The 15,879-nt window shown below is 42.3% G+C and overlaps 1 protein-coding gene across 25 annotated transcripts in view; it reads left to right on the top strand.

Annotated features, from left to right (window-relative positions):
* Positions 1-15,620, top strand: part of EPB41L2 (erythrocyte membrane protein band 4.1 like 2) — a 221,547-nt gene extending 205,927 nt beyond the window's left edge. For all 25 annotated transcript variants that reach the window (XM_086707835.1, XM_086707848.1, XM_086707847.1 and 22 more), the window contains one exon: positions 14,370-15,620. The gene's annotated coding sequence lies outside the window, so the exon portion shown is untranslated. The remainder of the gene's footprint in view (positions 1-14,369) is intronic.
* The last annotated feature ends 259 nt before the right edge of the window (positions 15,621-15,879 follow it).

The following is a 15,879-nucleotide window of genomic DNA, read 5'->3' as shown; positions in this document are numbered from 1 at the left end:
CTGCCTCAATTATTATAGCTTTAAAATGAGTCTTGATATCTGGTAGGATGTGTCTCCCAATTGTGTTTTTTCAAGTGTCTTTATTCTGGGCTCCTGGTGTTCCATATAAATTTCAGAATCGGATTGTTGAGTTCTAAGATAATCCTATGGTATTTTAATTGGAACTGCACCCACTTTGTAGCTCAGTATGGTGAGAATTACATCTTTATGATATTAAATCTTCTTTCCCACAAACGTAAAATATCTCTCTCCATTTATAGGTGTTCTTTGATGTCTTCCAACCAACTTGTGTTACTTTCTTACCCAAAAGAGGTCTTATGAATCTTCTCTAGCTGTTGCTGGTTTAGGAAGATACAATTGACTTTTCAATATTTGTCTTACAAGTTTTAATGTGAATTGGTCATATCAGTTATTCCTAGCACCTTTTACTCATTTTTTTCAGTGGGTGCATGTCCACACGTGCACACACGCGTGCACACACACACACACACACACACACACACACACAGCCTTTGAAGTTTGACTCTCAGAGGACCTCTTTGTAAGCAGCCTTGTGAAACAGATTTAGGAGGTTAAAATGTAAATTCACGTGTAAGGTGAGCAAACTAGGTAAATTTGGAAAGATTCATCCATCCAGTCAAAAAAATCCTTAATGAGTACCAAAGTGTTCTAGGGTAGAGCTTAGGCACTGAGGATTCAAATTGTCAAATTGGTAAACAAAACAAACATGGTCCCCTTCCTCGGGAAGGATCCGCTCCAGGAAGGGAGGTACAAATATGAGCAAACAAAATGTAATTGCAGATGTGCTCACTGCTCTAAGGAAGTAATGCAGTAGGAGAGAGCCAAATATTGTAAATTTAACCTTTTACTTGAGAAACTGAGTTTGAGTGAAATCTGAAGGACAAATCGGAGTTACCTGTGTCTGCAGTCATCTAAGCATCCTCACCCGCCGCTGGCTGCAGTTTGTTCTCGAACACTGTCCCTTGCCTGGTGCCTTTCGGGGCTGAGAGGAGGAGTGTGTCTGAACCCCTTCAGCTGCTCTCCACCTGCCCTGCCAGGATCCCACAGAGGCAGCCAGGTGGGCAGAGGCAAAGAGCAGGACCAGAAAAGAAGAAATAACTACCGATGATATATCTGCCCCATCTCCCTTTCTCAGACGCGAGCAGCGCTCCTCCTGATCTGACCCGACCTCTTCCTTTAGAGTAGCTCTGAGCCTTTGATCAAGCATTGAAAGTAGGGGAGAGGGGAGCAAACGGAAGATGGTGAAAGAGGAACCCGCAGAGGGCTGAACCTCCCGAGGCCGGCACTAGGCTGCAGGTTGGGCGGCTGTGAGGCAGAGAGGAGTGAGCACGGTCCGGGAAGAAGGGAAACACACAATGCATGGGGAACTTCACTACTTCTTTGTAAATTTTTATTTTTATGTTGTGTTAAGGACGACTCCCTCCTGCCATTTTATCCTAAATGCACGTTTCCGAGCCCTCAAATGGACACAAAATGTTAATGGCCTTGTCACCACTAGACTGGTGCTCCCTGACTGTCCTGATGAGGAGGAAGAGTCCCACTGGATGGTTTGGTCTGTGTGGCCTCAAAAGAATGAGCCCCAGGAGGGGGAGCTCGTGACTTTGCCTCAGCTGGCACCATGACCTCTCTCAGTCCAGACTTCAAACAAGTCCCTGTGGCTCCTGGAATAATCCCTCATGTAGGATAAAAAGCAGACAATGCCTCCTTCTCTTCTGAAAGCAGTGAGCAGCCAGAGGAGGAAATGATGGAGGAGCAGCCTCTCGTCCATTCATTCGTTTTACTCGCTTGTTTTCTTGTTTGTTACACCAGATCTATGGAACGCCCTTTGGGTATCCCCGAATGTGTACCATGGACTTTGAAATCAAACAAGTTCCGCATTCACAATAAATCATTATAGTAAAAGAGGGTCTCTAGTTTGAGGATATGTTCTGAGCTGAGTTTGGCGGGAACAAAAATCTGTGCATGAGGATGGGGCTTCTCACCTGAGCCTCCAGGAAAGTCGGAATAGCTGGATGAAGAAAGGCATGGAAGAGGCCATTCCAGGCAAGATCTGGTACTGTGAACCTGACCCTCTACAAAGGGTACACCATCAGGCACAGCTGGGTTGCAGGACACGTGTAGGAAGGAGAGTGATGGAAGGTGAGGGGGTGCAGAGAGCCGGAGGCCCAAGCATAGAGGGTCTTATGAGCCACGCTCAAGAGGCTAAGCTTTATCCAGAGAAGAAGGTGTGCCTCATGTATTTGAGAGATGGTAAGGAGATAGAGGCTTCTGACTTGGTGACTGCACGGGGATATGGAGGTTTGTGAGTTGGGAAGATTGAGCAGGGGAGAATCCCATGTTTCTGGCTTGAGCCAATGAGTTGATGGTGGTACCTGTAATTTCATGTATTTGTGGGATACATGTGTTATTTCCATATGTCATGTGCAGTATGGCCAGTCTTCTTGGCTTAGCTGTCTTTTTTTTTTTAATTTTTTAATTTTTTTAAAATTTATTTATTACTGAGGCACAGAAAACACAGAGTGTGAGCAGGGGAGGGGCAGAGAGAGGGGGAGACACAGAATCTGAAGCAGGCTCCAGGCTCTGAGCTGCCAGCACAGAGCCCGACTTGGGGCTCAAACTCACAAACTGCAAAAACGTGACCTGAGCCGAAGCCAGTCACTTAACCAGCTGAGCCACCCAGGCGCCCTTGGCTTAGCTGTCTTAAAGCAAGGTGTATTTTTTGTTCTTGGTACTGTAGGAGAGAGCACCTGCCTTAGGCATTCTGGAGGGAGTTTGGCAGTGAATTTGTAAGGCCCTGTCTTACACACATGCCGACAGCAGGGTTATTTGGAAATTTACCAGGTGGTCTGCTTGTTAAGAGGAAATATAGCATAGCAGATCTTCTGGGTTCAAATCTATCTCCTAGGTGTGTGACCTGTGTGGGCTCTTTCACTTTTCTGTGTATCTGTTCTGCCACATGTGAACTGAGGATGGTAATAGAATATACAAAAGAGTTTCCTTCCAAGGCACGTTGTAAGAACTTTTTGTAGCCTCTAGAGTCAGCTTTGAACCCTTCTTGCTCTTAGGAATAAAATAACAGTTGGAATATTCTACCGCACACATGTTGAGTTTGAGCTGCACATGAGCGGTCCACGTGCACGTGGAGAGGTCCAGGAAGTTGCCAGGAGCTTTGAGAGAAATCACAACAGGCTTCTGAGCAGGAAGGGGAGGCCTGAAGGTCATGTGAATGTGTGCTCTAGTGAGGAAGGCTTTGGTTTGAGTGACCTGAGCCAGGTCAGAGGGGATGTAACAGGAAGAGAGGGGAAGTAGGAAGACAAAGAGGACAAAAGGTGTCACGAAAGCTGCAGAAGAGAACTCCAAGAAGGAGAGAGTAAGTATTAAATATGGCAAAGAAATTAAGTGGACATGTCCTCTGCACTCGTTGGTACGAAATCAGCCTGGGGATTTGTCACAGCTGCCTCAGTCTGGTAGTGAAATGGAGCCCTGTAACAGGTTGAGGACATAAGGATTTCGCATGGAGAGTGCTTTCAAGAAGCTGACAACACAGTGTTGGGGCCTTTGGCTTTTCTGTGCACTTGTTATCCAAGAAGATGGAGAGCACTGTACCGGGTTTCACAGAGCCACCAGAACTAGCGCTGGGATTACCCCAAACCCAGTAAATCCATCCTTCCTTTGAGGTAGACCTTGAGTCCCAATCTCCCTCCCACATTAAATACCTCTAAGTTAGTGCTATTGCTTCCTGTGCTGTTGGGCATCCATGAATACTGATTTCTAAATAAGATCACGTTGCATCCAAGCTAACCTTTCAGAGTCGGGGTGATATTCAGGATTTCAAAATGAACTCGAAAGCCAAACAGGAAATTAGCATTCATTATCTAACTGACTTGACAGGAGAGAAGAGCCACATTGGCTGAATTGGTAGCCAAACTGAGTTCTAGCTAGTTAAATGTGGGCCCTGATGGGCATCACTCTGTTTTTAAAAGGGGAAGCACAAACCCATTGACTTCCAGATGACTGTTTCCAGTTCAGGAGCCAGGAGTTCTTCCAGCATATCAACTGTGTTGCGTTTTCATTTTATTCCCTTTGCCTCATTTGTGCTAGTCTCATACCTAAAATTAGCATTAGTTTTCAGTGTAGATTAATCAAACCTAAAATGAAGATTTGTACAGAGACTTCGAAAGCCATTTTGGACTTCGTGGCTTTCAGGCACGGCCAGTTTTCACTTTGCAGTGCTGTGGAATGTTGCATTTAACATTTAAAGCCGGCAGGTGCTATCAAGGAGTCAGCTCCAATAGACTTGAACTGCCCAACGGAAGAGGCACTGGACACCACTGCTGTTGTGCATTCGTGAGCGCCTGGTAGCCACTAATTTCCCAGGGTTTGCCCTTGGACAGAACTACTATTCACTATTGTTTTTGAAGATGAAATGATCTTTATTGTTTTTTTTTTTTTCCGGTAATAATAGAGGCAATTATAAGTTTTTAAAAATGGAGGGATAGCAGAAAGTGCAAGTGACCCATAATTCCTCCGCTCCTGGAGGTCGAAAATTCCCTTTCACAGTGTCTCTGTGTGAACACGTACACATTCACGCATTCCCACCTCTATTTGTGTAGGCTCCTACTGTTGACTCTGTTATATAGCCTGTTTGTCCCCCCTCTACTTAAGGATACATTGCATATAACCTTCCTTGCCATTATCTCATCGTTTTTCAATAGCCACTGAATGGATGCCTGAGGGGTTTACGTGACACCTGCTGATGGGCATTTAGGTTATTCCTCTGTTTTCACAGTTAAACCCAGCTGCAAAGATGACACTTGTGTGTACATTTTGGGGGCATGAATTATCATTGTTTTCTAAGTGCAAATGTTTTTAGAATTCTGCTTAGAGTTGGTGTGCCACCCAGGGTTTCGTTTCTTTTTTTTTTTTTTTTTTAATTTTTTAAAATGTTTTACATTGAGGGAGAGAGAGACAGAGCATCAGCAGGGGAGGAGCAGAGAGAGAGAGGGAGACACAGAATCCAAAGCAGGCTCCAGGCTCTGAGCTGTCAGCACAGAGCTCAACGCGGGGCTCGAATTCACAAACCACTAGATCATGACCTGATCCGAAGTCAGACGCTTAACTGACTGAGCCACCCAGGCGCCCCACAATGGTTTCTTTTGGGCATATTGCCTGCCTGTCCTGAAAGGTTCTATCAAGTTAGACTCCCACTTAAATTTATGAGCAACCTGTTTTCCTACACCTTTGTGACATTAAAGATTGTAAAACATTTAAGAAATCTTTGCCAATCTGGTGAGGAAAGAGCATCTGCCCCCCCCTCCTTTTTTTAATTGTGTATTTCTTTTCTTTTCTTTTTTTTTTTTTTTTTTTTGATTGCTAATGAAGCTAAAATACACATACACCTCACAATTTTCATTTCTTTGAGTTGCCAGTTTTTTCCCCTTTTTCTGTTCAGGTGTTTATTATCTCTTACAGATTTATTAAGGTTATTAACCTCTTAGTCACAAATACTGCATATTTTTTCCAGTTTTTCATTATTGAGAATTAAAAATAGCCTCAAAGGGGTGGGGAGGCTGAGGCAAAATTGGCAAATTAGACGCATGAAGGTGATACCCAAAGTTTTGTTTTTTGGCCCAAACAGTATTTTTTTAGAACTTGGATTAATGGTGCTTAAAATGGGAAGGCTTTGAACAACTTCAGAAACATGAGAAACTCTGCTGCCTGTCATGGCGGCAAAGGCTGAGGAGGTGCTGCCCCCCTCAGATGAGGGGAGAGCTCTGGGTCCCCAGTGGCTCTTCATGCTGAGGCCCTTGGTACCCAGTCTCCCTACTGATGTGTTCAGCCACCGGCCTCTGAGGAGGTGGGCCTGACATTGTGCCTTTATTATACCCGAGACAAGGGCGCATTGAAGAGTATGAAAGTTAAAAGAATCTTCAATCTTAAACTGCTTATAGATCATCTTCTCTCAACCCCCCCCCCCCATTTTAAATGAGGAACTAGAATCCTAGAGAATAAAGTAATTTGCAAAGGTCATTTCTACTCAGGAATCCTAAATGCCATCCATGTGTAGAGCTAAGTATAGTTTTGTCTGTCTGAATAACTTCTCCCATGTTAGTCATCCCAGATACTGTTTTTTAAAAATGTAAATTTGTGGGTGGCATTAGGAGAGAATTTTGCTATGGTAACCGATGAGTGCGAGTGAGTGCGTGCGTGTGTTTTAGATACTCCTGACCCCATGAGAATTACATTCAGTGACTTATTGGCCCTATGTTGACGTAACACTTATAGATGAAAATAGTTTCGTTAGCCTTAGAGCAAGTGGGAATCTCGATTTGTCCAGTACGATAGCCAGTACTCACATGTGGCTACTTAAAATACGAAAAATACTTCCCAATTGATGTACTGTAAGTACAAAATAACATACTGGATTCTGAAGATGTGGGGGGAAAATGTAAACTAATAGTAAGCTAGAGAGTTGGGTCTAGAGATGAATTCTTTTGATTCCCACTAACCTTCCTGTTTAAAAAAAACGCAAAATAAATACTTAGTAAGTAAGTTCTGTTCGTATATGCTTTCAAAGTTTTTTTTTCCCTAAAAGATATAAGGAGTTTTGATACTATTTTTTTAAGTACAACTTTTATTTGATGCCACAGAGAAATGTTTTCTCATCTCCTTTTCTTAATGAACCTAATATTGATACAGGCCTAGCTAGAATACTGGATACTGAGTATATCCTTTCTCTAGTCCACTTGTAATGTAAACGAAGCTTTAAGATTTTGTAAAATGCTTTCACATCAAGTTCCCACAAGATTTAAACCTAGCAGAGTGAACCAGAAGATCTTATTCCAGCTTTCGGGCCAAATACTAACTACTCTTAGAAATCTTTGTCAGAGCTTCAAAGATTTAGGAAAGCCAGGTTCTTAAAGAAGGCAGAGTCCTCCCAAGATATGATAGGTGTAGTTATTTAACAAAAGAGAACAGAAGAAGCAAACCAGTTTCCCCCCCCCCCCCCAAACCCCTGCTCTTCAGGCTTGCCTTGCAGATCCGTCCCTGTTACGTTCACTCATGGATTCATCAGTGGGTACCATTGTGAAAGGACCACGTTCGAAGCACTATGATAGTTGTTGGGAGAAGGAGGTAAAAGCATAGGAACGCGAATGCTAATAATATAGAGAGTAAAAAATAGTGTTTTAAGAGTAGCCTTCATAAAGGGCTGTGAAAGTTGACCGGAGGAGAGACAGTTTCTGACGGGCATTTCCGAGAAGACCTCCCTGAAAAGGCAACAGGGAAGCCACTCTGTGCAGAGTGCTGGGGAGGATTCGAACAGATGGAGGCGAGCAGAGAGGAAAGAGCGTGTGGAGAAGCAATGGGATGGTATCAGGAAGAGCAAATTCTACACGTGGATGTGTGTTGAGGTCTCCGCAGACCTGGAAAGACTTGTCAACGGCAAATTGCAGATGGAAGGTCCTGACCTTGCGTGTCAGTACCTCAGATTAGACTTTGCTGTGTAGGTCATCTGCACAGGGTACGTGAGTAGGGGAAGGGCATGTTCGGCACTGTTCTTCAGGAAGGTCAAATCCCTCAGGAGAGTGTGGGGTTGACTGAAAGCATGCTAGATTAGGTGAAGCGTCCTATAAGGGAACCATTACATCGGTTCGAGCAATTATTAACAGGGAAACCGACACGGTCTTCAGTGTCTGTCTTCAAGAGTAGAACAGAACTTAAGGTGGAAGCAAACCCAACAAAATTTGAAGTCTCCTCTATGAAAATCTATAAAAATAATACTGGCTAACATTCATTGGTTGCCTGCTCTGTGCCCCGCTTTGTTTGAGAACTTTGCCAACTAGTTTGAGAACTAGTTCTTACGGCTATTTTAGGTGTCGACGAGGACACACGGAGGCCTAGAGAAGTTAAGTCTCTCACCTAAGTCACACAGATGGTGAGTGACAGAGCTCGACTGACCCACAGTCAGTCTCAATCCACACTACATGCTGCTTTGCAGAAGGCTTCATGACGGGAATCTTTCAAATAACAGACTCCCACCAATGTACTTGAAACATGATTCATTTTAGAAAAATTTTGTGCAAAAGGTCTTTGAGGTTGCAGCTATGATACAAAGCTAAGTGAATAAGTAAATCCATATTTTAAAAAATAACGGTGTTTAAAAATGAGGTAAAATTGATGTTTTCATTTGACAGTATGTTCTGAAATTGCTGTGTGGTAGTAATTCTTTAATAGGGACTTCAATGTGTCAAGTATAAAGATTCCAATAGAAAAATTACTGTGGGTTTTAGGGGCGCCTGGGTGGCTCAGTCGTTTTAAGCATCTGACTGTTGCTCTCAAGTCAGGTCATGATCTCATGGTTTGGGAGTTAGAGACCCATGTCAGGCTCTGTGCTGACAGTGCAGAGCCTGCTTGGGATTCTGTCTCTCTCCCTCTCTCTCTGCTACCTCTCCTGCTCACGCTTTCTCCCTCCCTCCCTCCCTCCCTTCCTCTCTCTCTCTCTCAAAAATAAATATTAAAAAAATTTACTGTTGGCTTTAAAGAAAACTCCATTAACTGGCCTGCTGGCATCCCTAATATCACTCCCTTACTGTCCTCAAAGGTAAGGGAGTGTAATTGGCTCAAAGCCTAAAGAGAGCTTTGGCCATTTACAGTGTGGAATGAAAGAAGGCGCTCTTCCTGACACCTCCCTCTGGAACGGGAATGAGTTGTGGGTGAAAGTCAGGCGTGGGTTTTTGTTTTGTTTTGTTTTTAACAAATGGAAATTTGGAGAAAGCATCTCAAAATTGACTCTTGAAAGCAAAAATACTTAAGTAAATCGATGTGATTTTAGCAAACTCTGAACTTTTTTCTTTGAAGTTGTGTTAGCGTGTACGTTATCGAGCGCCATATAGTTGGCACTCAGAAGAGACAGAGATGGGGGTGGAAGGCAACCAGGTCCAAGACCTGAAGGTGAGACCAGAGTCTCCCGGGGGCCACTGGAGAGCCTCTTGAGGTGAGTGGCACCATAGCAGCATTAGTATGTTCAGGCAAAGCAGGTGAAGCAAAGTTATTTCCCTGAACTGTTTGTTGAACAGGTGCTGACCTGTTGACCATTTGACCAAAAAGGAAAAACAACAACAATAACACAAACAACAACAGTAGATTTAATTTTTCCTTCTAAATTCAGCAGGCACACAGATATCCACGAGAGAAGGAAAGAGTGATACGTTAGGGACAGCAGAGGCTACACAAGCGATTTCTAAGGTTGATGGTCCTCAGACACTTTACTCTCTTAAATATTACCAAAGAACCCAAAGAGCTTTTGTCAGAGTGAAGTATATCTACCAAAATTCACCCTAGTAAAAATCAAGATTATTGAAATTTACCACATTACAAATTAAACAGAACAAATGTAAAATATTTATTAAAATAGCTCAAAATAATCACTTAGTGAAAGAAGCGTGTCTGAAAGGCTACAGGTAGTGTGTGGTTCCAATGATATGAAATCCTGGAAGAGGCACAATGAGTGAGACACTAAAAACAGTGGTTGCCACTGATCTCATAAGAGTCTTTAAATATTGGGAAAGAGAGAGAATTGGGAAGCTGTCAAGCTCATGGTGGCCGGACTAGTTTTCCAAAATCCCAGTTTCACCTCAAAGCTTGAATTTTGTCACCAGCCACAAGTATCGTCCATTGTTTTCCTTGAAATGACAGGCTCACCTCATTTTCAAGAAAATGCCTGCCAAATTGAATAACACGGTTTGTCGTTCAGTAATTCTCAAATAAAAAAGGTGGTTATGAAAAAGCAGCCTCTTCAATTCACAATCCAAGCAGGACTTGTTTTCTCTAGACATCCACCGTCCATCTGTATGCCGCAGGAGTGTTCTATGCCCATTTTCCATTTCATTCCACAGAATGTTAAAAAGACAGGAACTCGGCGGTTGAGATGGAAGACAGTAATTTTATCTTCTGTGTTTCATCAAGGACATCCTTAAGTGAAGCTGCCTGCCGCCTTACCGTCTTGGCTTCTATGTCACCGAGAGTGCGCGGTGGTAACAAACAGTGACTTTGGTACAGTTTGGTGGCACTGCTTTGACCTGTGTGTCATGATGCCAACAGGGGCGCTCACCCTTGTGTCACTATCAGTGAAAATGTCCATTCCCCGGAAATGGCAACTAATGGCTCAGTGTGATTATGAAATGGCTTTGACTTCATTGCCCCCCGAAAACGTCTCTCCCTCAGGATCTGCAGACTTGGAGAACTGGTTGGTCTGCATCATAGTGGTGCTATAAACATGGTGAGCATTGGCTGTTCCCTGGGTTAACCGAATAGAACTTCTCCTACTTTTTTGGCTCTAGGACCCCTCTTAGAATGAAAATTCGGTTTAAAAATTAAAATCAAATACTCAAAGACCAAGGAAGACGGTTTAGCATCAGTAATAACTGAAATCCATAAACTATTGTATTTAAAGCTGAACGTTACACCTGGGTGCATGGACCACATTTTTATTTAGGAAAGAGTTGGATTATCTCTTACATAAATATTTTACTCATGTTTTCAAGATCTCCGGCTGTACTACTGCCCTATTGTAATTGAATCTTAATCCGAAGCTAAATGTTATGGTTTCTTGCATTATTTTAATTATTTTGGATAAAAACCACATTTTTGCGTGTTTATTGAGAGTCCCCTTCAGATGAGTGCTTTACCACTTACAGGCAGTATTTCTAGTGGTTTGGGTCAAATACTCTTTCACAAGTGCACATTTGCAGTTTACCGAATCCGTTTCTGGAATAGAGCACGCTCATGTTTGAAACCCCTGTGTGAGAGCCCCTGTCTCTGGAAACTCTGAGGTTGTGCTTTTCAGATGCAGCGATAAAACCCCTGTGCTTGAATTTGGCTGATTTCCCACTGTTCGTCAGGCACATTAAGATAAATTTGACTGTTTGGAACCCTCTGTGAGGACTTAAGGTGGAATAGGCAACTGGTACATACCCTTGAAGCATTTGGATATAGAGTTAGATCTGTGATTAGATGAGGCAGCCACCTTGACCTGTTCCCACTCTGGCCCAAAGAGGGGGACAGAGGCTAGGGGAACTGCACTGTAGTAGTCAGTAACGCTCACTGACGTTGTATATAGTCTAGGGGTGGGAAACTAAAGCATGGAAACGGTGCTTTGGGCTTCTGTTTTTGTTTACTTGACCAAAACTCTAATACATAATGTATAATTCATATACTTCAATGTTTTGATCCGATCCAAGCTCAAGGTGACCATTATGATATTGCCAAAAGGGGCAAAGATAGTAATTAATGCCAGCGATTAATGCCTGTCAATCTGTTGACAAAATAAGGTATCCAGACTATTGTGAAAGAGAGAGAATTCAAGCTTTAAAAAAAAAAAAAAAAAGAGTTCTTGTAGGAAGCCCTTGTATGAAGAACCAGGGCCTAGTTTTCAGTTTGATTGGGATGGGTAATAAATCATTTAGAGCTAAAATGTAGTCTGTTAAAAAGTCAACTACGAAGGTTTTTTTCCCTCTCTCACAGATACATGGCAGAAGAACAGAAAAAAGTTTAAATGTCTGATGCTTGTGTATCAGTGGCGTTAGTGATTCCATCCTTTTCTCCTTCTTTGTTCAAAAGCTTAGATGTTTACTACTTGCGGGAATCTATTTCCATGTATGTTTAAGTACAGGAAGCAGAAAAAGATAGGTGGATGTGTCAATTATAAACTTCATACAATAAATCACTCCCTATTCACCCAGAACAGTGAGAAACTGGGATGTTCTGCAATACTGAATATCTAATTAGCTCAGAGTTCCATTTGATTTACTGCTTCTTAAGGAATGGGGAAAAGAATGCATTTAACATTAAAATTACAATAAATGTAATTTTCTATCCTTCTGAAAACTGTTTGGAATTCTAAGAGCGTGTTGAGGTTGTCATTTGTAATACTTATTACCAGAAGAGGAAATTGGTTTGTTTTACTTTATAGTGGTTTGATTGCAAATAAATGAAAGTAAATGACATTTGAGTTTACATGAGTAACTATGTCTTTTTCTCTACATATATTTCAATAAACATTGAAGCTCTTTGAAATCAAGATCTCTCATTCAATTCCTGTATACGCCTAGATTCCTGTTTACTTGTCTGCTAATGACTTTGAAACAAGCTTAATTTTAGCTTTCTTTTCGAAATTGAAATTTTTATATTTGGTGAAAACAGATTCAGTGGAGTAACATGACATGGAACGTAAAGGAAATGGAGAATCGGAGCTTAAACCTCACTCTTTCTGTAGGTTTCCAGGCACTGGTGACATGAGAGGTTCACTTTCTATAACCTGAGCTGGGCGGAGCGGCAGCTGGCTTCAAGAAGCAATGCATATTCACTAAGCAAGAAGAACAGAGCAACCAGCTCACAAAGATCAAGGGCAGATAGTGTGACTGAAGGTCACAGATAACTCCCAGTTCCAATTTGATTGGTAGTTTTATCTATTCCCTCTCACCAGCCCTCAAGTTTCTGTTCATAATTACTAACCTAAAAAAGGATGACTTTGTGTTTTCTCCATTGATGTGCCCCTCTCCCCCGCCCAACCTGGAATCGAGCAAAGTCCTAATGAGTAATGAAATAGCCAAAAGCAGACAACAGGTGGGAGACAGTGAATTTGATTAATCTATCCTGTGTAATCAAGAGGCTAGAATAATATGTATGATAAATCTCAGTAATGGGGAGTTGTTCCATTAAAACAAGACAATTTTACCAAGACAAGGGGCTGTGCATTCTAACTGACTTTGAGGCCATATCTCTTTTTTTTTTTTTTTTAATTTTTTTTTTTTTCAACGTTTATTTATTTTTGGGACAGAGAGAGACAGAGCATGAACGGGGGAGGGGCAGAGAGAAAGGGAGACACAGAATCGGAACAGGCTCCAGGCTCTGAGCCATCAGCCCAGAGAGGCCATATCTCTTGGAAAGGACCTTAATTACCACTCTCCACTGTCCTCTGTAATCACCTACCTTTTGCCAAAACTTCCAACCAAGCTGGAGTAGAAAGTGAAAAATTGCCTTCTCAAAACGCTTTTCACTCTTGGGGCTAATGCACCATCCTTATTTTTTGTCTATCTCCCTATCCACTCCTTTTTTAGTCCTCTCTTCTACCCACCCCCCACCCCTTTGATTATGGGCTTCCCCGGGACTCGTCTCTCATTTTTCCTTATATTTGTTTGCAAAGACTAGTTCACCTGCCAGTTTTACTTACCCTTTGTGCCAACCTGCAAATCCACATCCGTGGTCCTAAGACCTCACCTGCGCCTTACGCCTTTCATTCTCTCTCTGCTTTTGAGGTCCCAGACTCCAAACCTGATGGTGCTCTCTGGTACTTTCTTCCCAGACACCACCCTCTGATTGTACTCCAGCGGAGGTACCTCCCAGTCCACTTTGCACTTGGTTTCTGTGGCACTCACATCCCCATCAGCCAGCAGGCATACCTGGCCTTCCTGTCTCTCTCCTCCCTACCTGTAGCCTGTCCCTCACACTGAAGCTTCAGCGAGGTTGTCAGAACCAAAATCAGGCCATCTCAAGCCTTCCTCAAAACCAGCCGCCTCCTATCCTGGGCTTGTCCTGCCCTGCGTGGACCCGCCACTCACCCCCTGGCTCTCTGACCTGTCTTCTGCCTCTCGCTCTCTACTCTGGATCATCACAGCACACTGAGAGCTGTTCGTTTGTCTGAACGCACTTCCTGAATTCATCTTTTTTTCCTTTTTTTTTTTGTCAAATCAATTTTGTACTTGTCAGCCAGGTATTAAAAACTAGACCTAATATTTTTTACCTGACCTGCCATTACTTACTTTATTATTACTTATCCCCAGTAATGTCCATTTCCTCACTCTCCTGTTCCTCATTCATTCTCGCAACCCCTTCTGTCCCCTTACTCTGCATACCCCCCTGAACACCATCTCATTTCCTGACCTCTTTCCCCATTCTGTTCTCCCACCTGAAGCACTGTTTCTGTTCATTCCAAGGAAGTCAGAATGGACTTTGTTTTTCCTCCTTCCTTGAATCTAGCTTTGAAGTCTACATGGGTTTCTCCTTTATGGATTTTCAATGTATGAATTACCTGTTTTATAATTAAGTCTTTTTGTGTGTGTTCTTAGTTGCTGGTTGTTTTCGGTGTGCAGTCAGTTCCCCACACAGTGTAAGGCCTCCTCAGGGTGGAGTAAGTCCTTAGTGCTGGTCTTCTGGAAAACATGCTGCATATTGTAGAATTAGGTAGTAACTGTTGGTTACTTAATTTGGAATTGGATGGAATGTTACACTTTTTTTTTTCAAGTCTCTGTCTTTGGAATATTTAACCTTGTCCCTTTTTTTCCTCCTAGAAATGCATTTTTTTAAACAACATTCAACTTTGTGAACCTGAAGAATTTTGACCATTCCAAGTCTTAATGCCACACCACTACTCCAGCGAATTTATACTACGACTGGTAACCATGACCAGGAGCCGGAAGAATTAAAATGCCAACGACCAAACCTTACCTTAACAGCTCTGGTCTATACTGTTCCCTCGCATTTTAATACATTATTTTGTTTTATAACCACTTCTAAATATTCTTTTTTTTTTTTCTTAATTAGGGAGTTTTGTTTTTGTTTTCCCGTTTGCTTTGTGTACAACTACCTGCTTTTTAATCGCTCATTTTGATCAAATGATAGTGAACAAAGCCAGCCCAAGCTGGTAAGGTGCCGTTCACTTGAACAGGTGCTGTTGTGCAGAAAGGAAACTCAGTGACTAATTTCAATAGCGGCTTTCCTATCTTCCAGATTCTTCCCATTGAATTCTCACAGGAAATATTTACAGATTTTCAGATGCAGTCAATATACTGTACGAGGAAATATTAATACAGATTAGAAGCATTTCTTACATCTTGAAAATTTTCTAATGTTTGAGAATTTCACTGGGGATATTTTTTATATTGAACCCTGTTGACTTTCCAGTCCTCTGACTTTGGGCCAGAAAAGTAAAAAGTCAGAGAATGTCCAGACTGGAGAATTACCAACAAGTTCACTGACCACGCACTGTGTTGAGAGACCCTGTCGCACCACAGTGCCAATGCTTCTCAGACACGTGCTCTTTGGCAGCATTCCAGAAACAGGAGGGAGGAAGAAGAGAAAATGGTGGCTTCCCTTCTGCTAAAATATGCAGGCAGCTTAAAACCTTAGTGCTTTCTTTCTTAACATGTCCAAATTTCAGTACTTTCCATTATTTGAACACACTTGTGTAGAACGCTTGCTTTGTATTAAACCTCCTTGTCTACGTGTAAAACTGACCTTTTGTTATGGAGCAGGTATGTCTCTTTCAGACAGTTGGATGATTCACATGAGGTTGAGGACACCGGGGAGAGAAGCAGGGGCTGTGGTGGTTTTTTGATGGTTGTGAGGAAGCTAGACCATTTACCAGCACACACCAGAGACCTGATAGGGACCTATTAACTGTATTGAACGTTTTTTCCTTTGCTTTTGACCCTATGTATAGTTATGATGCCAGATTAGATTTATAGCAGCTTGAAGTTGTATTAAATGGTATTTTGCTTTCTGTAATACTGTTATAAAATAAAGTTTGTTTATTCTCTGAACTTGTCACTTCTCTTTGGGAAAAAAAACATTTCAAAAAAAATTTTTTTTAATGTTTTTATTTATTTTTGAGAGAGAGAGAGAGAGCATTAGTGGGAAGAGGCTCAGAGGCTCCAGGCTCTGAGCTGTCAGCACAGAGCCCAACGTGGGGCTTGAACTCACAAACTGCAAGATCATGACCTGAGCCAAAGGTGGATGCTTAACCGACTGAGCCACCCAGGCACCCCAGTCACTTCTCTTTTTGTAAGGGTTTAAAAAATA

This window comes from Puma concolor, chromosome B2, assembly GCF_028749965.1.
Source record: "Puma concolor isolate L17-30 chromosome B2, mPumCon1.1.hap2, whole genome shotgun sequence".
In the NCBI taxonomy this organism is placed as follows: Eukaryota; Metazoa; Chordata; class Mammalia; order Carnivora; family Felidae; genus Puma; species Puma concolor.
Note: the sequence above shows the minus strand (reverse complement) of the source record. Positions and strands in the feature narration are given on the sequence as shown.